Raw genomic sequence first — 25880 nt, 5'->3', positions numbered from 1 at the left:
TTTCTGAAGCCTGGGATAATTCACTCTGATCTTTTAGAGTGAGATTAGGAATGGAGGGAATGCATAAAACTAGTTTGTGTTGGTTTATAATGTCATGCAGTCTTACTGCCTTTCAGTGTCTCAGGAAAAAATCAGTGCAGAATATTAAAAGTAATTTGCCTGGGTTTGGGTGAAGGTTGGGGTTTTTAAGCCCACCATTTTTAAGCACACCAAGTTAAATTGTACCATGTATCTCACTGAATTTTAGTTCTGCTTTATGGTGCTAGTGATTTTGAAGGCTGTGCAGTTACCTGGATTACAGTCTCAGCTATAAACAGAATTTAAACATTTTAGGTCAGAACTCAAACTAAACATTTTACGTTAGGAAATATTTTTAATGTTTACTTTTATGTCAGCATTTTGGCCTGACCATGGGTGTTGAATACTTATTCAGAATATTTTTCCCTGAGTATTTCTTATTACCTCTTCCTATCCCTCTTACACACATATACACTCTGCAGACTTTCTAGGCAGGTTTTAAACCACCAAAGGTAGCTGCTCATTCAGCTAAGACAGAGAGCTCTTTGTAATGATTTTTTAAAACAGTTAACTATTAACTAGTTGAATGCCCGATGAAGTCATGCATTCTGCTTTAGATGCTTGAACTCAAGGAGTGAAATTTTTTTCTTTTCTTTATTTAGAAAAAAATCAGAAAAGTTATACTAACCTGTTTACAAGGAAAGCCAGGGATTTTATTTAAATACCAAAAGCCTGGCTCTCTATTTAGCCGACTACACTCTGTGGCTCTGTTCAAACTTCAGGCAACATGTAAATGATCAGCATTTTGGAGAAAAACCTAACAGCAATACCAAAGTAACTTATCTGCTTGCTTGACAAAAAAACTACTAGCCTGACTTTAAACAGTGTTTGTCAATGCATACATGAATCTTACTATCTTCCATTTTTCTCTCCCACCCTTGTTTTCCTTCCAGATTTTTCTCTTTGCCTCCCTTATTTCTTTCCTTTTTTTACTGTACATTCCTTTATCTGATTAGTGTGGGAATATAGTAACTACTTGATATGCTTCCTTACAAGTATATGCATTTATATCTATCTGGATTTAATTTTTTTTCTCCACTTTCTGACAAAGGGACACTCTATTTAATTTCAGACTTCACATTTCAAACAGCTTCCAACAAGCTGTAAGGGCTCTCTGAACAGCTTTGCTTAGGATTTTCTCTACTTCTTCTTCATGGGACTGCCTAACAAATAATGTGCAGAAAGCCCATCCCAATAAGCTGTAGGCACCCTGCCCAATGCAAACCCACCGTGCCTACTCAGACAGATGGGTTCTCACATATCACGCAAGGTATTTCTCAACTATTCCATGTCCACATTTGCTCATTTGTTACCTGCACAGATGCCTTCAGCAGACAAGAGAGGCACACTCAGTATTACCTTCTCTCTATCCTCCTAAATGGTGATCTAATTGTAAAAGGATAATTAGATGCCCACCCAGAGCTGCAGCCTTACATTACTTCTTCACCTGAGATTGGCATCTATTGGCCCAAGTTCTCCTCTTTTACTGAAGTCCTGATATAAAATTCAGACTCCAAAAGCTTCCTTTTCACATCATCGAAGCGTTCATTTCTTTTTGCTTCTTTAGAATTTAGCTTCTTTAAGGTATTTGGTCTTCCTCTTATTTTGTCACCTACTATATCATTCAGCAGAGAAAACATTTTTTTCCATGAAACAGTAGGGAGAGGGGTTCTGTCCTCTTCCTTTCTCAACACACCCCTAAACCTGTCATAAGCTGTGGCCTGTTGTCTCTTGTACAGGACTCGAGACTAACATGTCGAACAACCTGGAAAGGCCCAAAACTGTACAAGTTTGAGAAGACAGTGATCTTGAGGATCACTCTTCACTGTCAAGCAGATGATAGCATTAGAAAAGGAAGGAGTGCTTGTAAAGACTCTCTGAGCTTATAATCTGTGTAGCGCTTTGTGGAAGGCATTTTTTTGTAAGCAGCACATCCAAAAGTTATTTTTATTTTGATTTCTTTGGATGGAGGGATATGCAGAGAGATTTCCACCCAGCAGGTCATGAGCAAGTTCCTCCCCTGTGATGGCTATGCATTTCTGTATGTGATCATAACAGGGATCCTCCAGCCAGCCAGTGTGGTGGGACAGCTTCCTGAGGAGCCATGGGAGTGCTTCATGCCTACACTCACACTGTATTCAAAACCCTTAATCAAAGCAGAATTTCTCTTGATTAAAAACAAGTGTTATGAATCATAGACAGTTTCAAACAACTAAAACTCTGTGTTTGAGGCCTGGAGCTAAAATGACCGGGGGAAAAGAAAAAGAAAAAAAGGGTTTATGGACTCTTGTACTCGTTCTTTTATTATTCAGCTATTTGATTTAAAAAAACCATATTTTTTCTTAAAGAAAAAGGATTTTAGCATACCATGACAGTATTTACTCTCAGTATACAGAGACTTTTATGAAAGAATTTGCATTTCTCTGATGACTGAAGAAAAAAATGAAGTTTAAAAGCAATCTCAACAGGAGAAATGCACCAAAGTTTTTGCAGTCTTCCTTATTTTTCTATGCCAGGTCATTAATTAAATTCACTTGTTCACTTTCAAAACCAAAGTTCCTCATAGTTTAAGACAATTTGACATTCTTTAATAACAATTTAGTGCTATATACAGTTGAATTCAGAGACAAATACATTTTTAATGTCAATGAACTCACATTTTGAAAAGATATGATCTGAAAAGTGATCTACTTTGAAACAATGGGTCTTTAATAGTAATGACTGACAATCACCCATATTTTATACATATAGAGAGCTGTACAACATATTACATAAATAACCTTATCCCTGTGAGATCGGTTGGGATTATTTTCCCTAGTTTGATAGGTGAGACAACTATAGCATAGAGATGATAAATGACTCATTCAATATGATATACTATACAAATATAAAATCTGCCAATAGATTTTCTAATGCTCTAAGCATGAAGGATCAGCTGTGCTAAAGGTATCTAAATACTTAATATTTAAATTCACCTAAAAAAGACCTAAGAAGCTGGGCCCACTACCCATTAAAAAATTAAACAGTGTTTGTACATAAATTATTAAATCAACCTGTAAAAATCTAAAAAACAATGGTGTGGACAACAGAACAGTAAGAATGGAAGAGGGAAAGATTCATGTGGCATAAAATACTCAATGATGCAAAATTCCACCTAAGACTTTAGTAGAAAATGCTCATGAGATGCATCAGAGAGATTCAATCCAGAAAACTCCCTCTGTCAAGTAGGAGTCTTAGGTCTGAACATGTTTTTTGAGTAAAGTATTGCATCGTTCCTGATTCTTGCAGTCAGCCACAAAAAACTTCCTGCCAAACACCCACAATGTTTATAACTGTCTATTTTGAGAATTATTTCATAGTCATAATTGAAAAAGTAGGTGAGATAAACTCTTGGAAAATATGTTCTTTAAAATGTTGCACATGTGTATATCTAAAATAATAAAATAGTATCATTATCAATCTAGCAGCACATTCAATATATTCATATTAAAAATGCAACAAAAATATTTCACATTAAGGTATATAGGCAATGTTACAAGTACAGGAAAAAGTACAAACTCAATGTCCTCAATGAACTAAAGCTTTCCAGATGTTGACAGTGTGTCTCAGAAGACTAGACAAATGCTAATTCCAACACAAATGGCCAACCAATGAAAGAATACAGAAGCCATCCTATTACACCCAGCCAAACCATAGATGCAGTGCTGACAAGAACATATTTGCTCAGGGAGAATAAAAAAGCCACAGAGGAAGAGCCAGGAGTTATGTCTCCCATGTGGTAGGCACTGTATACCCTTGTAATAAGAAGATTGTCTGCAGCTCAGCGGGCTTAGTTTCATGCAGTTTGGCTGTAGATGTGAAAATTAGGTTACTTCAAACTTGTGAGATTCCAATATTGTATAATTCTTGGAGATTTTATAAAAAATCACTGGATATTTAACTGTTCAATTTAAGAGTGCTGAAGAAGCAACAAAAAAATTATTTCATTTAATTTTTAAGTCTTGAAGACAGTTCATGTGGATACCTTCTCAAATGGGATACTTATCTGTAAGGGTAGAAAAGCACTGTAATGCACACAGTTAATATTACGCGAAAAGGGCCATTGTCTACTCTTAACACACCTCCATTTTGCCAAGGCCAAAATCTTAAGAGCAAAACAGTTATTTACCTCACTCAGCACTTAATAAGAAAAGTAAAACTTATTGCTGCAGGATGTTGTAGAAACCAGAAACAAATATGACCACAAAGAGACTGAATAAATCAATGAAGATAAAGACCATTGGTGACCATGAACCCATGGTAGGTCAAGATGGAAAGAAGGTATATAATGGTTCAGCCCACTTCTGAGAAGATGGTTTTAGATGGTCTGCCTTACACATGATTCAGAGTACTTTACATTGAAGCATACGTTCCTGTTTAATTACTGGAGAGTGCTAGGTGTCTTCTGAAGGTTGTTCAAGTGCCTGAAGGAAAACTGTGCAAAGCCATTGGGATAGATTTCATTACCACAGAAGATCAGTGTTTTTAATGCTCTGTGTCCATGTGGCTAAATGGAGAAGCAACAATTGAAAGGCCTTAATAAGAAAGATCCTTTAAATTCTTTGCTTCACCCGCCATGTACCTTACTCTCTAATAAGAAAGATAGATATGAAGATAGCCTTTATCTTGTTTCACAAAGTGCATGTGCTATGGTTTTCATTATGTAGCCTAATAAACAGCCTTTCTTCCCCTGCTGCAAAAATCAACCTCTCTAAAAATCCTGGTCACAGTATACACATGCACACAGAGATTTTTTTCCCATACAATTTCAAATGTAACTGCATCACACTCTTTTGCTAAGAGATGAATTGTCATATCCAGTGTAGGAAAATGCAGTTATAACAATTTGTTTTCTGTAATAATTACTCCTTTAGGCAAAGAGTGATATTGCCATGTGTTTCAGTTTACAATATTCTTGATTCACCTTTTTTTTTCTGTAAAATATTAAGAATTGTTTATTCTTTCTGTGAGTCGTCAAAGTTTATAACTAGGTTTTAAGAATGTTCCCACTTTTTAGATAAACACCTGCTTTGTCATTTAAAGAGCTCAAACTGTAGTCCAAGTTAATCAGCATATAGTTTTGGACTTCCAAATGTTAAATCACTGCATCTTTTAAATATACAGGAAATCCTTTTGCAAATGATTAGTGCATATTGTACTTTTCATGGAATCACAGAATCATCTGGGTTGGAAAAGACCTTGAAGATCGTCCAGTCCAACCATTAACCTAACACTGACCCTTCTCAACTACACCATATCCCTCAGCGCTATGTCGACCCTACTCTTAAACACCTCCAGGGATGGGGACTCCACCACTGACCTGGGCAGCCCATTCCAACACCTAACAAGCCATTCTGTAAAGAAATGTTTCCTAATATCTAGTCTAAACCTTCCCTGGTGCAACTTGAGGCCATTCCCTCTTGTCCTATCACTTGTTACTTGGTTAAAGAGACTCATCCCCAGCTCTCTGCAACCTCCTTTCAGGTAGTTGTAGAGGGCGATGAGGTCTCCCCTCAGCCTCCTCTTCTCCAGACTAAACAACCCCAGTTCCCTCAGCCGCTCCTCGTACGACATGTGCTCCAGACCCTTCACCAGCTTCGTTGCCCTTCTCTGGACACGCTCGAGTAATTCAATGTCCTTTTTGTAGTGAGGAGCCCCAAACTGAACACAGTAATCGAGGTGTGGCCTCACCAGTGCCGAGTACCCCTTACAGGGGTAAGATCACTTCCCTGTCCCTGCTGGCCACGCTATTGCTGATACAAGCCAGGATACCATTGGCCTTCTTGGCCACCTGGGCACACTGCTGGCTCATGTTCAGCCGGCTGTCAATCAACACCCCTAGGTCCCTCTCTGACTGGCAGGTCTCCAGCCACTCCTCCCCAGCTTTGAAGTTGTTCAAGTCCATTTTCTTCCTTCTCCTTTCCTCCCCCTTAAACTTTCTCCTATGCTTTTTATTTTATATGCCCCTTGGATGACAATGCCATGGACCTTTGAAGGGCACTAAGTTGCCTAAACACAGGCACACCGTTCTGTGTCAGATGACATAGTTTATCTAAGATACGAGCATGGAAACAGCAGACATGACACAGGCCAGCTGGGAAATTCACATCTTGCTGGAATAGCAAGAGATAGGTGAGACACCCAACAGCGCCTAGAGCAACACTGCATGCCTATATTCAGGCAGCTGAATCCTGCTGTAAACGTTGGCAACATACCACAGTGTACATCTACCTCTGAGCTGGGTGTCTAACCTCATGTTATAGTCAGTGCTCAGAATTAGGCAGGACTCTATCCATGCTAAATCTTGCCTCTAAAATGCTGTGAGTCATGCCCAGATCTGTTTCTCTCTGTTGACTATGAACACCAAAAGCTAGGTGAGATGAGATACACCTTAACGTCCACATAAACTGATGCAATCTGTGAAACTTCTGGCAAAATCAAGTGCTACTTTGCATGAACATGGAAAAATTTGTCACTGTATTACCTCACTTTTATTTAAAAATTTCTGTGATTGATTGCGGTCATTAAATTCCTTTACTTCCCCTTAATTAAGGCAAATTAAAGGTTTTCCCCTCTTCCACTCACATTTTTGTTTGGCTAAATGCATTTTTCAAGAGTGAGCAAGTCCTCCATTCTAATTTGTGAATTATATAAATATTCAGGATTATTTAACTGTTCAGGCTCTCATAACCAACATTAAATTAATTCTAGGTTCCCACTACTAGAAATTTCCATTTATTAATATGTTTATGTGCCGTGATGTGAATAGGATGCTACCTGCTCTTTGCTGGGGACTATATACTGCAGTTCATATGGTACAAGTACTTTTACAAACACTATAGTTCGTGCAAATGTTTCACAGACTGAATTTATATGAGATCATAGAGTAACTCATTCTATCAAAGAAGCTTTAATGTACCGCAGTCTTCAGTGTTGCTATATGAAATATGACACACACTTTATATACTGTATATGAAACATATGTCTGTCCCATATAAGAATTAAGGGTGCAACGTTTTCACAATAAACACCTGTTGCTAGTCTATCTAAAATATGACTATTGTTATCACAGGATCTGAAACCCTTTACCCTCATGGTGACTCTGTGACATGCAGTTACCCCCATTTTAGTAAACCTGGGGACAGCACAGCAAAGGTTGGCAAAGTGACACCCCAAGGCCATAGGGGAAACTTAAGCTAATATGGGCACTGAGAACTTTATCACCCACCTTAACCTGCATCATCCATGCTCTTCAATTTCCAGAAATATGCATTGTTAACCTGTATCTCTTACTTTTGTGGGTTATGGGGTGATTTCTTTATCAAGAGTTTTATTAAACAGTCTTCTAAAACCTTGCTATAATGTTGTAATAATCTTAATCTTTGGTGCATGTATTCCATGCAATATAATGCTTCCTACTTACATTTGATGATCATAATGATGTATTCATAAAGGAGAAATTCAAAACTACTTGTTTTTAAAAAAGTTTTCTTTGTATTAGTAGCTCATATGGGATGAATATAAGAGGATATTGAAGTCAATTAATAATGCTAAAAAAAGAATGCATTGTTTTGCACTAATCTGGACAAATTTAGGCAGGAAATCAGCAATGCTGCAGTGGCCTCCCTTTAGGAGTGAAGGGACAAAAAGCTCAGCTGCTTTGGGGGCAGTTGCTCGGTTTACCAGAAAGATTGTCTGAAATGGCAGAGGATCAAACTCAGTGACCCAGGAAGTGTTTTCCAAGCCTTTACTCCTCATTTGAACTTTCATATTTCCTGCCATTTGATTACTTTCTTCTTTAAACTTCTTACAAGGTCTCCAGCATTTTCCTTTCTAGCTTTTAATTTTTGTTTAAAGAGGGAAAAGAATAATTTTAAAGATTGAAGGTGGGCTTCACTGAACTGTATTCTCTTGATGCCTTGCCTCACTCTCTTGTAGTCCTTTTCTTTGTGTTGATGTTTGTCTATTTCTCATTAATTCACTCAGTTCCACAGAGTAGCTTTTCCTTTCAACTCACTGCATTACTCATTCTTTCAAGGTATTATGTATCTGGAGGAGATTAAATATAATGCAGCTTCAGTGAAGCACTATAGTTTTCCTTCCTGTCGTCTTCTACTCATCCACCTGATGTATGTGCATGGGGCACCAGCAGGAGATTTGAGGAGGAGTTTGCAAAACCGGGAGAGTCACCTTCATAAAGAAAATCTAAGAGAAGATAAGTCATCTTTATTAAAACCAAACCTCTGGGATTACTTTTTTTTTAATCCAAGAGAGAGGAGGAATCCTGGTAAAAATCAGAAGTCAAAGGTTATGATTAATTCATCTTTGTAAGGTCAGAAGTAAACAAAACTCTTCTGGAGACAATCTGAAGTATTAGGACCTTATCTATCAGTGTAGCTGCTCAGCCCGGAGTGCTATGAAGTCAAGCAGAGGCTCCAGAGCAGGAGGTCCTATGACAATCTGCAGCATTCTTATTCTTGCTGAAGGAGTAGGATGGGGGATCTGAATAGTTTGAATGAGGCTGTTCCAGATTCTGCTTCTCATTTACTATTATTCACTGGTGCAAACTGGGAGAGACATTCTTAATACAGTGCAACAGATGCCAGTTTGGAAGACTCTTTTTTAGATCATTCTCCAGAATCAATGAAAAACAACCCCTTTTCTAATGTGAACTAAAGGCAAGAGGCCAGCTGCGATAAAAACATGGTCCAGGTCCAGGCTGAAAAGCATCAGCTGGATCATCATGCACTACTCAAATCTTGGAAACTGCCCTTCTCACACCAGTTACAAGTTGTGCTAATTCTCTGATCACAGCCCAGATCTGGCCCATGATGTTGCAGAATTTCCACAGAAAATGTGTGAAGGCCTGATGCAACAAAGTGCTGAACAAAAACCATTGCTCATGACACCTATTCAACAAGAGTGCAAATAGGGCCCATTATGTATCTGGGACCAATTCAAAAGGAAATAATGAGAAACCTATGTGCTAGACTTAGGAAAAATTGAAAGTTACTGTATAAGAATGGAAAAGAAAACCTTCAAATTTGGCAGCTTTCACCTGTTTTTTTTTTTAGAAAAAAAAAGAATTGGTTTTAACAAATCATATTCTAAACAAAAACAAATATTTCAAGTAGATCATGCATTAGAAGTAATCACATACATGCTTAGAATCCTAACCCAACTGGCCTTGTTCAGGCAAAAGCCCATCTGCCAATGGACTAGTTCTTGCCTGAATAAAGCATGCTGGATTGACTCCTCTTATATAACATAAGGCAGGATTCAGTTCAAGATTAGGGCATCTAAAAAAAGATAGTATTGGCAACAGGCTTGCAGTTGCCTGGTGGTAGAAGTTTAAACATCATTTTAGATGCTATAGGGCCTTCTGCCTTGACCAGTTTCTCCAGATCTCCTATGACTTCTGTGTCATGACTGCCAGTCCTTTATGGATATGCTGGATGTCCTGACACATCTCAGTTGACATGAGGCACCTGCCGTCAGGCTGAGTTTAGCAACTGATTTTCCCCTGTAGTTCAAACACAGACACCTCAATTCACATGTCAATCCCAGGCTGAATCTTGCCACCATATTGTCCAGTACATCACGGGAGAACAGCCATGGTGACATTACCTGCGGAGTTCTAACAAAGCAATAAACCAAGCAAAGAACAGAAGCATTACTTAGTAACTGCAGTAATGATTGACAATAATTCTGCTGGAGCAATCGCACTGACCTGCAAGAAAAAAAAGTGACGAGGGGACAGTAAGACAGAAGAAATATGAAGCAGAAAGAGCATTTTGTTGACATTTGCCCCTAAATCACATGATTTTACAAGAAAAACCTTCTTTGAAAGTATAAAATACATGAACTAAAGACCAGGAGTTGTATTTCTGGTGTTTGGTATATCATATCTGTCATTCAGGTATGTGGACAACTCTGAAGACCAGGTGGCACTCGTGTGATAAAGTTTCACACAGCACAAAGTCCCTAGTTATTCATAAAAGAAAGGTCATAGAAACAAAGGTAGGTTGATTGAAGGAAAGTAATAGAGATGTCCACATAAGAAAGTGTGCAGGACAGATGCATGAATATTAGAAAAATTCACGATGAGTCCCTATGGTGAAATGAGCAGCAGGTGCCGGGCTGCTGCAGGGGAAATTAAGCAGGCAGTTCGAAAGGGCAGATAGATACCATAGCCCTGGGACACATTAATTATAGCAGAGGAGATGTGAATGCTCCCTTAGCATACGCAATTACACTCTGCTGATTTGAAAACAACTGATTTTATTGTGAAAAATAAAGTCATGAGTGGCCAAAAAGTCAAAAGAACTCTGGATATTTTCTGAGGGCAACAACTTTTCTGTGAAATTGAAGCACCAGACAAGTCTGGAGCTATTAAAGAAGGGCTTCAGAGAAGGCATTATTCTCAGATTGCAGGACAGGAGCAGTGAAGAGTGCTGGCGAGACAAAATTCCCAAACCCCTGAGGAAGGGTTTTTTTTTCTTCATAGAAGACAGTCAGTGAAAAGGAATAAGATGATTTTAATAACACTGATATCTTTACAGAATGAATACTTCTGTTTAGATTTTTCTTAAATATCTCCAACGCATTTCTTTTATAAGGTGGCAAATTAAATCCTATTCTAGTGAAGGCCAAATACTGCTCCCCAAGAGATAAATTGACAATAAACTCACTGACCTCAGTGGGGCTAGTGTGGATTATACTATTGTGTCATGAAAAGAAAGTACAGTTTGGCTCTTGCTCTGCTAAGCAAGGGAACTGTCAACTTTATAAATGAAACCAGCCGCATAGCAACAGCCTGGTTTCCCTCATCCAACACACACTCTGCTTTTAATTTCCATTTGTATTAAGCAAGCTTTATTTGGATCATTAAGCGTTTCTGTATTAGCACATCTGCCTTTGACTATAGAAACCAGTGATATGGCTTCCAAAAGTTGCAGGCATGTCAGCAGTCAAGGAAGAAAAGGGAAGATCCAGGAGAACAGCTTTAAAACATTGTAAAACATGTTAGTTATAACTAATTATTTTAATCTATATATTAACTGGCTGAAAATACAAGATGAGTTGCAAGATTTTATAAATACATCAAAGACTTCTGGTTACATCAAAAGACATTCACATTCTTTATCTATTATGCTTAGGGCTTAAGGTTTCCTATTCAAACCAGTTATCATTTTTTCCTTTGAAGAGCAGATGTTCTAAAAAAGCATTGATAGTTCAAAAGAATGTACCTTGTACATAGGGTAGCACTTAGTAAAAATTTTGTCTTATGCTCCTCTCTCTCCATCTTGCAGAAGAGAAGCATAAAACCAGTTAACACTTATTGTCAAAAACTCCATCACCTGTATGTTAAAAAGAAAATTCCTCACATTTTGCCCCCCTTCAGCCTGTTCTATCCTTGTTTGAGAAATAAGAAAGGCTTGGATTTACACCTACTTGGACAGAGGGCTGAAATCATTACCCTTACACTAGTTTCTGTTGCTAAGCCTCATGCTATATGTGGGGAACCTTAATGCTGTGCAGCCTTATTGCACTTTTACTTCTGGAATGGTCAATACGTTGAAGAAGGTTAGAACAGCTCACCTGAAGCTGAAATCAAATCAGCATTTTTGAGACCTTTTCCACAGGATTTCAGTGAACTTTGAGTTGGTCCCTCAAATGCTTCATAAGTCAAGCAGAACTGAGAATTACATCATAGAAACATCACAAGGTAAGGGGAAATGCGATGCTTTTCCCCATCAGAGATTACTAAAATGGCCACAGAATTTGGAATATAAAGGTGTCAAGAAATGTAACTAATGAGTGGGAGGCAGTAAAAAGGTAGAGAAAGTTGTATAAGTAAAGAGAAAACCAAGTCAAAACTTGCCAAAGGGGCAATCCTGCTAGGGAAAGATTGCTACAAAGATGATGGATCCAAGCCCTCTGAATTTAAGATAAAGCAGAGGGCAATGCCCACAAAATGGGAGTTCAGTTTGGAGGTTAGGTAACTCTGGAAGTCATGATGTATGAAAAGTGTAGGAGGGCAGTGCAGTGCTGGAACAGATGCCCAGAGACATTGTGGGATCTCCCTCTCCAGAGGATTTCAAGATGTGGCAAGACAATGCCAGAGCTGATGACTAGCAGTAGCCCAGCTTTTTGAGCTAGATGACTCCAGAGGCTTCCTCCAAACAGAATTTCTACTGTATGTTTTGGTGACTGAAGGGAAACATCTGGTTAGTATCACCATGTATTATCTTGGAATGAATCTTCCTTACAATATGGCAATACTTTGTTCATGCTGAACATGGAAGAGCAGGTCTGGTGTACTGCTGCGTGTTCGTACTCAGTATAAACATCACATTATTGGCATTTTGTCTGAAATTTGTGTAGTAGAAAGCTTCCAGTCAGCTTCTCCCAGTGTCCTTGACACCTGTGGAGAGGTTTCACAAGGATTTTCAATTCCAGGAATTGCTCCTTTAAGCACAAACAGGAGCTGGCCTTGCAAGTTTTATTGGCTCCCCTAGCCACCCGTAACAGTGAATACCTCACCTGTTGTATTCATTATTTCAGAGAACTTGCTAACCTTAGCAGGAAACAGTCATTAAAAGGAACCATAATTATTTCATATTTGTGTATAAGCTTTTTTTGCTGCCACTTCAACTTCTTATTAGAGTGAGTAGCTACCAGCTTCACCTCGCTGCAGCAGAGTTACCTCATTTTTTACAGCTCTAGCCGAGAGCAGTTTGAATAATCTTACAATACAGCCAGTAATTTTAAACAAATTGTTTTTATTGACAGACAGGATTACTATGAACACCTAGTGTAACCTAAATACTTCACTAATTTCTTCTCTAAGATAATACATACATTTTAGAAAATGGTACATTTAAAAAAAGCACGCAGTCTTGATTTTATAATAGATGCTGCTCTAGAAACTCCCATTATTCTAAATAACCTGTTCCAAAGTTCACCTATTTTGGCTATTGCAGTTTTGCATTGTACTTCTAATTTGATTTTATTTCATTTACACTTCCATTCACTGTATTATGTTATATCAAAGGTTGTCTCTGTGTAAAAAATGTCTAAACAGTGCCACTTAGGTTAGTTTTCAAAGAATTTATAAAAGCACCCGTTAACAATATGATATTGTGTCTTACGTGCTTGAAATTATACAAACACTTTAAACACTGAATAGGAAAACCAGTTCAAGTTTCTCTTTCCTCTATTATTACAAGTAAATGAAGATCAAACAAACCAGAGTGAGAAAAGAAATCAATGAGAGAAAGTACAGTACGTATATAAAAGCTCATTCCCATGAGTTTATAATGACAATAACATTGGCTGGCTCATTTTTAATTTATATCAAAGGCAACATTTAGGCATCCAATGCAGTTCAGTCAATTGGAAACAAGAGTTTTGTCTGAACTATTTAACTCTTCTACCAGTTTAGAAAGGGAGGATCCCAGAGGTGCTTCTATTCTGAGTGATGAGCAGAGGCTTAACCCTCTGACTCATATCAAGTTTAATGCAGATTGTGTCCCCAGATTCCCATCTCTCCCTCCCCCACTCCACTTGTTAAGGATAGCATGTGTAAATAATAAGAAAGCAACCGACTTGGTTTGTTTAGGTTCCCATTAATGTCTGAAAGGGACTATGGTTGGTCTTCATAAATATATTAACAAAAGAAATCCCATGGTGGATAAAGTGTTATTTAGGTTAAGGAACTAATATAACCTGTCTGTAAAGAAGCTTATGCTGATAATTAGAAGACTTTTAGACATTATTACAGTGAAGATCTGGAATAGCTTTCTACTTGGAGGCATTAAGGAAAAGAAAAAAATCTAATTAGCTGTAAAATAGAGCTTGATCAATTATAAACCTGTGGGGTTACATGATGTGACTGTCAGAAATGACAGGGGACTGAACTCATCAAAGTCCTTCTACTGTTTTGATTCTTACTGGAGTATTTCAACCCCTCTCAGTTGTTCTCCTGCCTGGCCAGAATTCCTTGTGTGGGACACTAGCTGTATTCACAGTATGAGTGAGAAGAAACAGGACTGATAATTTCATGACACATTTCAGTTCATTACATCCTGTTCTTCTCTGACCTAAGACCTCCAGAGTGGTAGCTTCATCATCCTTTTTCACAGCAAAGTGTGCACTTCTCCAACACTGGTGTGTCTCTCTAGAAGTGTGTTCACTAAGTAGGTGTAAATCTGTAGATACATTTCTACTCTGCCTGACCTCTTCCTCTGCTAATGACATTACCAGCTCAAGACTTGCACAGATTTCTTTCAGTGATGATTTTCTCCACACTTTCCCGAGGAAAAGGGAAGTTTCCTCTGTCTTATTCCACTGCCATGGGTACACATACCCCATTTTAGCATGCTCAGAGTATGACATCACATCACCTGCACCTCTTACCTGAGACAGCAGGGCCAGCTGACCATATGCACCTTCACTGGCTCATGTGTCCTCTTGCAGTGCAGAACACTTCTGAAACTCAAGGATCCCAAGGGAACCTGTGACCATGTGTTTTTATTATATTGTCCTCCACAGGGCTTATCAAGCACGTTAATGGTAATTCCAAAGACAGCTCTTCAGCTGCATCGGTGTGTGTCCAGCTGCAGACAAAGTAGGCACATGCTTCATGGGACTGCCACCATGTAGGTACTTTGGGACACTCCAAAGAAGATAAAGCTTCCCAGGCTGACAAAACTTTTGGCAAAGAACAGAGACACAAAAGATCCTGTTCCTCTTCTAAGTTCACACACATAAAAAGACAACCTGTGGCATGTTTAATAGTTTATATTTACTCTCTCTCTCCTACCTTATTATATGGAGTCCTACCTATTAATCTTCATGAAAATACGACTGTGCTATAAAGGAATGGCTGGCAAGAAGTTTCATCCTTCATACTTTTCTTAATTTGAATACACTTTGCATCTCAGCAATTTGGAAATAGGATAGAATGAGAATTTTGTCTTATTATATCTTAATGTATTTTAGATTTGGATGGAAACAATTACCCTGGAAAGTGCTTTGGGCATGGTATCCTTCAAACCTGCTTTAAACAGGATTGGATAACCAGGTCAAAAAAATTACCTGCATTTTGTAAAGCCTTCTCTGTAGGCACTTATCATATTCTGCTCTATGAAATAATGAGGCAGATCACCGCAAGGGTAGACCAGATGGATAAAATAAAATAGCAATTTATCTTTAGTTATTTGTGCTTTCTTTTACAGTACACTTCTTTGTTTGTTTTCTGTTAGCCAACTCTAATTTTCTCATCCCAGCTTGCAGAATCCATTCATTTTTAGCAGGACATAAGCCACCCTAGAGCCATGAAGTTGAAGAGGTTACAGAATTTAATCAGGTTGTTTACATTATTAATCCTTTTAATTTTTAGCAGCCTACATTTTGTCCGTCATTCTCCCAGGGCATTATGGCAGCAGCAAAGCTTTTCCAGACAAAGCTGCCAAGCCTCAGCTTTCAAAAGTTCTCCCTTCACAGCTCAGGATGAATACCACTGTGGTTTTACTGGAGGAGACTCCAGATTAAAACAAGAACTCTTTCAAGCTATAAGATCTGTGATGGAAAAAAGGTTGAACTCACTGTGGAATTAGGATATGTCCTTGTTTTCTGGTCGGTCTGCATGGGACATATCCCAGGCACTTCCCTCCTGGTGCTTAGAGCTCCATTTTTGCAGAGGCCCCTGCCTCCCATGGAGGCTCTCCCCAGAGCCCACATGCCCTTCCTATCTGTCCCACTGCAGCTCTCCTGAACAAGCAGTGACTGCTACTGCCATACAGGATTTACCCTGGAGTCAAGGGACCCAGAAGATACTGTTATTCTTTATCCTCCACTTGTAACATAGCCAACTGCCATGGCAGAGATGTTTTTGGGAGGACAGGCACAGGAGAGAACGCACTCACAAGTGTGGCATGTAGGGAGCTCATGGGAGGGGATAAAGAGCCCCTTTTTGGCTCCAAAATGTATAACAAGCAACTAAGTAAAACAAAACAAGAAAGTGTTGGAGAAAGTCAGAAGAATTATTCTCTAAAAGAAGAATTCCAGTCTCTGATGTAGAGATTTGGGATTTTGCAGTGCATAGCCCATGACTGTCAAAACCACAACTGTTTGTGAAGTAACGACCATCTGAGGAGCAACCTTCTAGCGCTTCAAGCTATAAAAGCTGCAGATGTCAGGAGTATCTTAAAGGGAAATAGCTTTAGGAATGAAGTGTTTGAAGAAATCTTGTTGAGACATACCACACTGAAGATAAATCAATGCAATCATTCCTGGAAAGCCTGGCTGACAAATTTCCCTGTCGCACAGTTTGTGGGGATAGCATAAAATGTTTCCTGCCTTACTCATGCAAACATTCCTGGTAATTTCAGTAAGACCCAGACTAAATCTCAGAAGAAGGAAAGTAGGATTCAGCCAAGAGTTTTCTAGTGCTTATGAAAATTCCCCAGGAGTCAGAAGGAAAATTATAGCTATTTTAAGGTGGCCTAGAATATGAGAGGTAATGCTTGCTATGGACTTTTCAGAGGAATTTCAAATTTGATAGAAAAGGTGTTATTCTGATTGGATGCGCTAGCTGCAAAGTGTAATTTCTACAATACTGCAGTGATTTCAGTTAGATAGGTTTTCCACCATATTATGAAAACAGCTTTCTAGAAGACAAAAAAGACACATACAAGAATATGGCATATAGTAATTGAAAAATTATGTGTCTCAGTCTCACATGCATTAAATTGATATAACTACACTCCTATTTACAAACTATTTAAGATCTTCAGCAAGAGGTGATACAGTTGCCTATCACAGACAATAAATACATATACTGGGGAGGAGGTTAGGTTCAGCTGCAAAACTAATACATTACTACATGGTTCTGCTGTGAAGTTTCTGTCCCTTCCAACCAGTGGTGAATCAAAGCAACAATTAGGCAAACAGGCCAGCAGCCATTTATCCCACTTACGGAACATGACTACCCGAGCAGATTGAAAGTGTATTTTTACTGCTGAAAGTATCATTCTTTCAGGACAAAGAAAGTTCAGTTCAGAAAGAGTTATCTGTTCTGTAGCAGGCTAGTGCCTCTAAAATGCAAGTTGCCAGCAGTTCCTGGCAGTGAGCTGGATACGGAAGACAGCGGAGGGGAGTGCTGGGACGAGCCGGGTTCCGAAGAGGCAGCATGGAGAGAGAGCATCTGGCAGTGGGGAACTGTGACCCCAGCCACTGGAAACCACACACGGGGAGACGCTTCCCAGCACTTACAGTCACATCCTTTCCAAAGAGATCAGCAATTCTTGTTATAGACTTCCTTTAGGACTTCAGTAAGCACCAAGATTTTTCTTGGTTGAACTAACTGCAGAAACAGAAAAGTCTCAGGACCCCTTGGGAATGTTTGTTGGCTATCTAAGCAAAGACACAGTGTTATATAGCTATGGGTATTGAGTCCTTTCTTGGATCAGTTTTATTTTATTAGTCATGTGTAAAGTTGTATCATGCTGGTCACTTGCCCTAAGCCACAGAGTAAGAATTAAAAAAGAAAAGAAAAAAAAGTGACATTCAAGGTACAATTTCCAGAGGTAATTATTTTTGTCCAGCGAAAATTTTACCTTTTTTTCTAACATATGAGGATGAAAAAAGACAACAGATTTCTCCATGTCATCTTTCTGTGCTTCCTGCAACAATTAAGTTAACATGTCACATCTGTGATACATCCTAATGAGGGAAGATAGTCAGGATCCTAATGCAATTCCTCCAAGAACAAGAGTTCTGAGATGCTTGTTTCTATAACCGCAGAAACAAAGTCATTATTATGACTGAGGTATATGACTGGTATTTATATCCTAGACCTTTTTTCTATACCTACAAGCAGTTCACATAATTTAATTTTCTTGTTTTCCCATTCCAACATCTATAATAATCTTCTTTCTTTCATAGGATTGTTAACATGGTAACCAACAATTAATATGTACCACACAGGCATGTGTATATAATATACATCTAAGGCACCATCAAGTAAGAAAGTAGAAGTGGAACCAGAAATTAGTCCATGAAATGAAAAAAGGCCTCAAGTTGCCAGAACTGTTTCTAATAAGTGATAACAGTTTGAATTTTTAGACTTTCAAACTAATAGCCTTGGCTTTTGAAAAAAAGAATCTATCCCCCCAAATAGTTTAAACCTAAGTGGAAAAAGTAAGTTTGGGCTCAGTCCTGATCACAACTTCTAGATCATTCAGCCTAAACCAGTCTTCAGGGAAAACTAAAATTGTGATGCCAAATTTCTGTTTCTAGTCCAAATTGTTATATATAACATGCCAAAAATGTGTCTAGAAGAATTAACCTGCCTGAGGTTAAAATGTTTTCCCTGATTTACAATGTTTGGTAAAAATTGTATTTAGGCCGATGACAAGCAAAGCAGGGTGTAATTTAATTTGAAAAGAAATTACTCTAATGGTGTAAAACTCACTGAGAAAAGTTGGATTCAAAAAAGGTAAAGGGAAACGCTGACAAACCATAACTATCACAGTGCTAGAGAGTAAAATGGCATTAAATAATGTGCATATTTTGTGAGGTATTCTTTTATAATTGACAGTAGAAACATGTATACTTTGCAAATTCTAATCATGGCAATCACTGCCAGATCAGCAAAGGTTTATATATAACTTCATCTGCATAAAGCAACTGCAGTGGGATTCATCCCATCTAAAATTAATTAATTTACACATTGAGACCAATATTCAAGCACCTGTACTTAGGTGTCTACGCTACCCTCTGGGTGCAAGTAAGATGTTACAGCGAATTGAACCCAATGTCTAGAAATACTTTTCATCAGCTGAATAGCTCTTTAGACCCAGGGAGAGGGAAAATTCAGTTGCCTGAACTCGCCTTTTGGGATGGTAAATGTATTCTCTGCTTAGACATTTTTAATCATTCTACACTGCTGCAGCCAGCCCCGAGCAGTGAAGGCCTTGGGTGCCCTGTGGCATCTCATTGGGCACTAGCTGCCCAAGTTTAGGTAACCGAATTTCACCTTTTGTTTACTGTGGTTACTGGAGGCTCAATTCAGTTGCCTGAATAAGGGTGGCCTAAAAATAGGCCATTTCAGAGGACTCAAGATGTCAGGAAAATCTTCTCAGGTATGATAAATATGGGTCAGGCTTACGAGTGACCCACACTATGATGGACAGGTAGCCAGCAAGCAGAAAAAATATCTTACCTAGGGCATCTTAAAAGGCACTAGGTGCTAAGTTGGGGCGACCAAATGGAGCTGTCAATTTTCATTAATTGTGACAGGAACACAATAGTCTGAATCTGGAACTGAATTTCTGGCTGAGTCCTGTGTTTAAGCTGGTTATGTCAACTCCCTCCATAGTCTGCAGAGAGAGATGCTTCCAGGGTCCCTTGCCTTAGACATTTATTTCAGTGTGGAATGAACCTTTTTGCAGAAAATCCTCACCCACTCTGCATTGATTAGAGGGGAAACCTATATGAAAAGCTTACAAGAAAACAACAAAGAGGAGATGAGAAAAATGGCACTTATATTGTGTATTATTATTTCAGCACGTCAGCCTCTTCCTTTTGTATTGGTTCAGGTAAGATCTACTGAGTTCAAAGGTATATCTTTAAATTTTCATGAGAAAAAATGTAGGTCCAAAGAGGCTTCAACTCACTCAACTTAAAAGGAGTTCTGTGTAGTAATATGCCAGGCTGCTCTGCTTTTGTAGCCCACCTGTAACGAATAAGTGAAATACTTGGTGGGCTTGTATTGGCAATGCATTGAATTTCTGGGCAGTTGTAACAGAACCACATTTTGGTACTGAATCCTTTTGCCTTTACGTTCTTATACAGGCTACCTAGTGATTAAATGGGCCAGTCATGTTACAGTCTCTTACTGTCATTTTCAGAAAATCTCTGCAGGGAGATGTAAACTGTCCTGCATGAGCAGGTCTCACTCCAGAAGCCGCACAGAGGTCCAGAGTCAGAGTCCTACCTCTGGTTAGTGCTGTTGCCAAGCTATAATCATCTATTTTTAAAGCAAGGGTGGTTCTACCCTTTAAAACAATTTCCAGACAGGAACTGTTCTTCCTCCTTCTGAAAATTGAGGCTGGAGAGTGTTGTGGTTTTTTTTTTTTTCTTTTTTAAACACAGACATGCAATCTAATTTTGTGACTGCTTCTGGACCATCCTTTGATTCCATGCCTCCCTTAGAAGTAAAAACTATAGCAGAAAACTGAAAGGGTTGTCTTTGTTTAGTTGTGTAAGAAAACCCATGAAACAAAGGAAAAAAACTGCTTGCTGCAACAAATACTGTCTCCGCCTCTCTCCCTAAGACACAGATTTTTAAAAAAATTATTCGAGCTCTCTGGTATTTGAGTAGCTAGACAGTTTAGACTGAGTAGTGTGTCTTTACTGACCTAAAATATACAGTTTCTAGGTACCAGAAAGCAAATAAAAGAAATCAGCATCTACTGCTGTACTAAATTAATTTAAATTGCTGTGCTAATTAATTTTCCTCTGTACTCCAGATCAGATTTCTATGTATTTTACTGTAAAAATACTGAATTCCATCTGTATTTTAGTACTACTCCAGATTCATTCTGACTCACTTGTGAAGTATTTTTCTGTCAGGAAGGTCTCACACTGTTTGACTAAGGATGTTCTCAAAAAAGCAGTTCTTCAAGTGATTTCTAACCATGCTATGGTCATACTAGGTAAGAAGCATGCATGGTTGATATCAGATATATACATTTTTAATGCTGTCATCAGAAAGGGGTATGACATCAGTGCATAAGGTAAGGGCTTTCAATGGTGTTTAATAAGATCAGCACTACAATTTGCTGTGAAATTGAAACCGTTTCGTGCTGAGGGCATAATCAATATGAGAATAAGTTTGTGATTTGCTAAAATATGAGCTTGAGGGAATAAAATGTAAAGGGAGTTAGCAGTAGGATTTGGCTAGAAATAGGCATCTTAGCTTTAGCTTTTAGGAAGAGGAGAATACCTGATTTTGATTCAGAGCAGATTCATGATTCAGCTAAAACTTCAGACTGAAAATCTCCTTTTGACCCATTCAAATATGACAAAGGACTTCAATGGGGTGAGATAGCAGCTGAAATCAAAACTTCCTTATTATTTACTTTCCCACAGTGATCATGCAGTAAAGAGAGAAAGTGCCCTTGCAGGCTGTACCACAGCCCCCTCCATGACTGTCCTCCAGGGGAGCAGAACATCTTATGCTGAGGGGAAGCTGGTGAGATGTCTTTCAGCTCAGTTACACATTCCTCTCTGCAGCAGGTTTCACAGCTGAGCAAGGACCTGATAACATCTAATGGGCATCTAAAGGCAGATGTGGACAAAACCAGCAACGGTGCACTTGTACTCAGTCATATTCCCTCCCCTCTACCTGTATTGGTTCAGTTCTGAAAACTTTCAGTCTCACATTCTGATGTGGAAACAGAAACCAAACTAAGTTTTGCGATGCCAGGAGGAAGAGCCACAGTGGGCCAGTTTGTCAGACTGCTGTGTACTACTTCAGCTTTTCCCTCAGAAAGGGTGAATTCATTCCTCTTATAAGAATATCCTCTAAACTGGTTTTAAACCCATATTTTAAAAACATTGCCATTATGTAATTCTTTGTATTTTGCAAAATATCTGTAACTGTGTTAGAGGCCCAAACGCCACAGTTTTGTCCCTGAAGGTTTGATTACAACACTTGAAGCAGTAAAGCCCCACCTCCATACCCCATGCATTTCAGTTTTATCCCTCCGTTTTTCACTTGCCAATGCATACAAATGAAGACCTAGGTAAACCTTTTCAGGATGCTAATGGCGAACTCTTTGGTTCCCACGACAGTGCTAGCAGGGTGCAAGGCTACAAGGAGAAAAGGAGGAAATTAGCCTGTCACTCTGGGAAAGCAATGCCTACTGATACAAGGAGCAGTCTAATCTCAGTAGCCTTTCTAAACAGTTTACATGAAAAAACAACAAACAGAGGGAAGGAAGGAAGAAAAGGATTTCTGTTGTAAATTGACAGGAATGGCTGTATTGGGTTTCAGCTGATGAAATCTCTCCACAGCAAAGGGTTAGAAGGAATAAAGGAGGCTTTATGCCTTATTAGGGTGAGAGAAAACAAGACATAATGATGAAGTTGAACATGTAAGCAAGCTTCTCAAAACTTATGTGAATATTTGGGGATTTACACTTTATGTTTCTGGATAAGCAACACATCTACCAGTTTCTGGTTTTGGTAATTTTGTGGAATTTTTTTCTGTACATGGCTCAGCTATTTATGAGTGTCCAAAACAGAGATTATACACTATAGTCAGAGGTAATAGCAACTCACTAGACTGTTTTAAATGCAAATTAAAATTATTGAAAGCAGACTGGATTCTGATAACCATACCAGTAGCGTGCTAGTAAGAACAAGGTATTTTAACATAGGCCATACAAATCACATTTATATATAAAATCCAAACATTTGGTCATTACTGTATTAGCAGTGTGCAAAATGGAATGCATTTGAGAAATCCTTGGAATAAAGAAGAATATATTTAGTACCAATAGAAGTGAGATAAACTTCTAGATGACTTTTTGGATATGAGATTAAGATTCAATGGGGAGATAGTAAAAACCTGAAGTTTTAAAAAATACACATGGAAAATTCCTTACATCATTCCGCAACCAGGCAGTTCAGAGATACACTAAAATGTCAATATTGAAGCGCTGGCACTTATGGAAATAACTAGGTCAATGAGGAAGTGTATCTGATTTGATGAACTGGATAACTGGTAACACACAAAATCTAAGAGCTTAATTCTTGATTACTATTTCCTAAAGCAGTGAGAATGCCAAAGAAAGTATGAGGAGAAGACTTAAAGATTTTGGTAAGGGACATAATGACCCAGGGTACATCAATTAGATGTTCTGCCCCCAGTAACATGCATTACCTGTGGTTCCACAACGTGAAGTCTCTAACAGCAATATTGGCTGCAGGCATTCCCATTACTATCTTTTCCTGAGTTCACCTGCACAGTTTCTTGAATGGATAGACTGTGAACTCTATCGGGGAGTCAATCAGTTTAATATAATTTCTGGCAGGTTTTTAGGGTCTCGTTGTTTTTTTGGTTTTGTTAGTTCAGAACAGCTGCACAAAGAGTCATGCTGGAGCACGATGTGGGATTTTCTCCAGCCATTACTACTGATTCACCCTTTGTATCACGAAGTCTGTTAGCCTGTATGTAAGAGCTTAATATAGCAAAACTGGTGTCTTGCTGATGAGAACAAAGGCATTGCATAAAATAAATGCATTAAAATTGGTAGAAGATAATTACCCAAAAGCATTCTAAATGTTTGAATTTCATCTTTGTTTCTTACCCTCAGTCAATCACCTCACATCCTTAAATATGTAATTTCAGACAGTGCTTGCTCATCCTTCACTGATAATAGTTCTGACTGAGTTTAACCAGCCAAATTAATTTTAAAAGGTAAGTTTTACATTCTTTATAACTCCCAGGATTTGTGTGGGAACTTCAAAAGCTAATTTTATAATTACAAGAAAATTTACATTATATAGGCATTCTCCTTGCATACCAGACATATTTCACTCATCAGAAATGCTTTCTCTAGGTTGCTACTCTGCATAACCAAACTGTCCCCCTGTGTCTCAGAGCTTGTTGCTGCCCAGTGTTTTTGAGGGTTCTGGACATGACAAGAATGGACCAACAACCTGTTTAGAAACTCTCCTTTGGAGAACAAATTTCCTCAGGTTTAGCCAGCCATCCTAAAGTCATATTTAACATGAGAAAAGTGTAACATAAATAATTTTATAATAATTGCAAGGATTAAAAAATAATTATTATGTTTAAAGACAGATGCACAGAGATAGGTAAAAACTCTGGATTTTGGTAAGCTCTGTAAAGGTTTCCTACTGATATTTCAACTAAAAAGCTCCCAGATGTCAGTGGGGATGCTTTTCTTCTAAAGAGGATAATGCACAGAGGCAGAAGTCCTCTCATATATGTGGTTCCATATAGAGTGATCCATTACTAAGGAACTCTTCCCAGCTGTGCTTCTTATGATTAATAAACTTTATGAAGGTGTCAGTTTTACCACATCTTGCAGCTGCTGACTGACCACTGGAGTCTAACTTCTCTTCTGCATTGAGTTATTTTTAAAATTTATTGGGTCAAAGCCAAGCAGAGGTCTTGCCTGTAAACACAGCTGTTTACTGAAAATAAATAAAATGTCCTGCTAATGACCTAGTACTTCCTAAATCTACTCACAATTTTCAGAGAACTACTAGCTTTCTAGCAGTAAGTTGAGTACTAACTTGTCTGTATTATTTTGCAATAAACATATGGATGTTTATATACTTTCCAAGACTCTTTATATTTGTCATACCTATGTATTAGTGCTATCCTACGTGTCTTTATTAATTGTCACCTTTCAAGTACGCATTATCTTTGGAACTCTGTTAAGGACAGGAATAGCTTTGTGCAAGGAGTTGCAAATATGAGTTTAGGGGTACACTGACATGTATAGAAAAGTACCTAATGCATCTTGATGAATTATTTATTATTTATTGCAATAATTAACTCAAACAAGTGGAAGAGACAATCTGAAAATGCAGAAATTATGATAAATAGGCGGTACAGCAAATAAGAGGTACTAATTCAAACCCTCTGAATCACAATGTGATGCAGATGCGAAATAAAACAGAGCCAATGTATAGAAAGGAACAGATGGAATTCCTGCATCACAGAACAAATTGCCATAGGAAACATCTGGAAATTATCAGGAAAAAACAAACAAACAAAGAGGTCCCTTTAAACTGTAGAGATTGCTAGCCACAAGGCATTGGTTAAAAGAAGCTGGAAAACAGAAGTACAGCAGGTATTGTGAACAGAAATTAGTATAAGTAAAAAAAAAAAAAGGATACGACAATATTTGATAGTTGCTATATTTTGGATGGGATATAGTGTCCTTAAGGGGAGGCTGAGCAATGTCAAGATAGCATTGCATCTCCAAGGCATATGTGAACATGGCAGAAGACTGGTGTTCGTAAGGGTTGATTAAACATATTCTAAAAACTTTAAAACACATATTGGCAGACAAGGCAGTGCAGATTTCAAAAAGGGTTGAACTGTTCTAGTTGGATACCCAGGCATCATAAACACCTGTACACAGCAAACTAAACCTGTGTAGGTGTGAGTGTGTCTAGTCCACATGCAATGCAAGAAACACACCCACTCCTGTTTAGGTTCTTTGCAGGAGCAGGGTGCTGTGCCAGCCAAGGAATGACCTCTGCCAGTCCTCTGCTTCAAGGCTCTGCTGCTCAGTGGTCTGTGCCCTCTATGGTGCTGCTTGTATGGGCACCTAGTCAAAGTGATCCACCTCACAAAGACCTGTTTTGTAAATTAAATCCCTGTTTCTGTTAGACTGGAGAATATTCAGCTCGCTTAGCAACAAGTCAAAGCACCCCTTCACTCGGTGCATGGATTTATCTGAAAAACTCCTCTGGAGTATCTTGCTTGACCCATGCACTGAGAAGAGACTTTAGATCCTCACTCTACATTTCAGACCATGGTCTGAAAGCCAAGCATCTAACATATACACAACACTTTACACAACTTGTATGCTTTAGGTCCTTACTGGTATTGGCCCTATATCAGCTGTGGTTCTGATATAAAGATTTTCAGAATGGTCCTGGAATGCACACAAACCATGCCTTTTTTTTTTTTTTTTTTTCTT

This window comes from Strix aluco, chromosome 2, assembly GCF_031877795.1.
Source record: "Strix aluco isolate bStrAlu1 chromosome 2, bStrAlu1.hap1, whole genome shotgun sequence".
NCBI classification, from domain to species: Eukaryota; Metazoa; Chordata; class Aves; order Strigiformes; family Strigidae; genus Strix; species Strix aluco.
The sequence above is the reverse complement of the archived record's forward strand: the minus strand, read 5'-3'. Positions refer to the sequence as shown.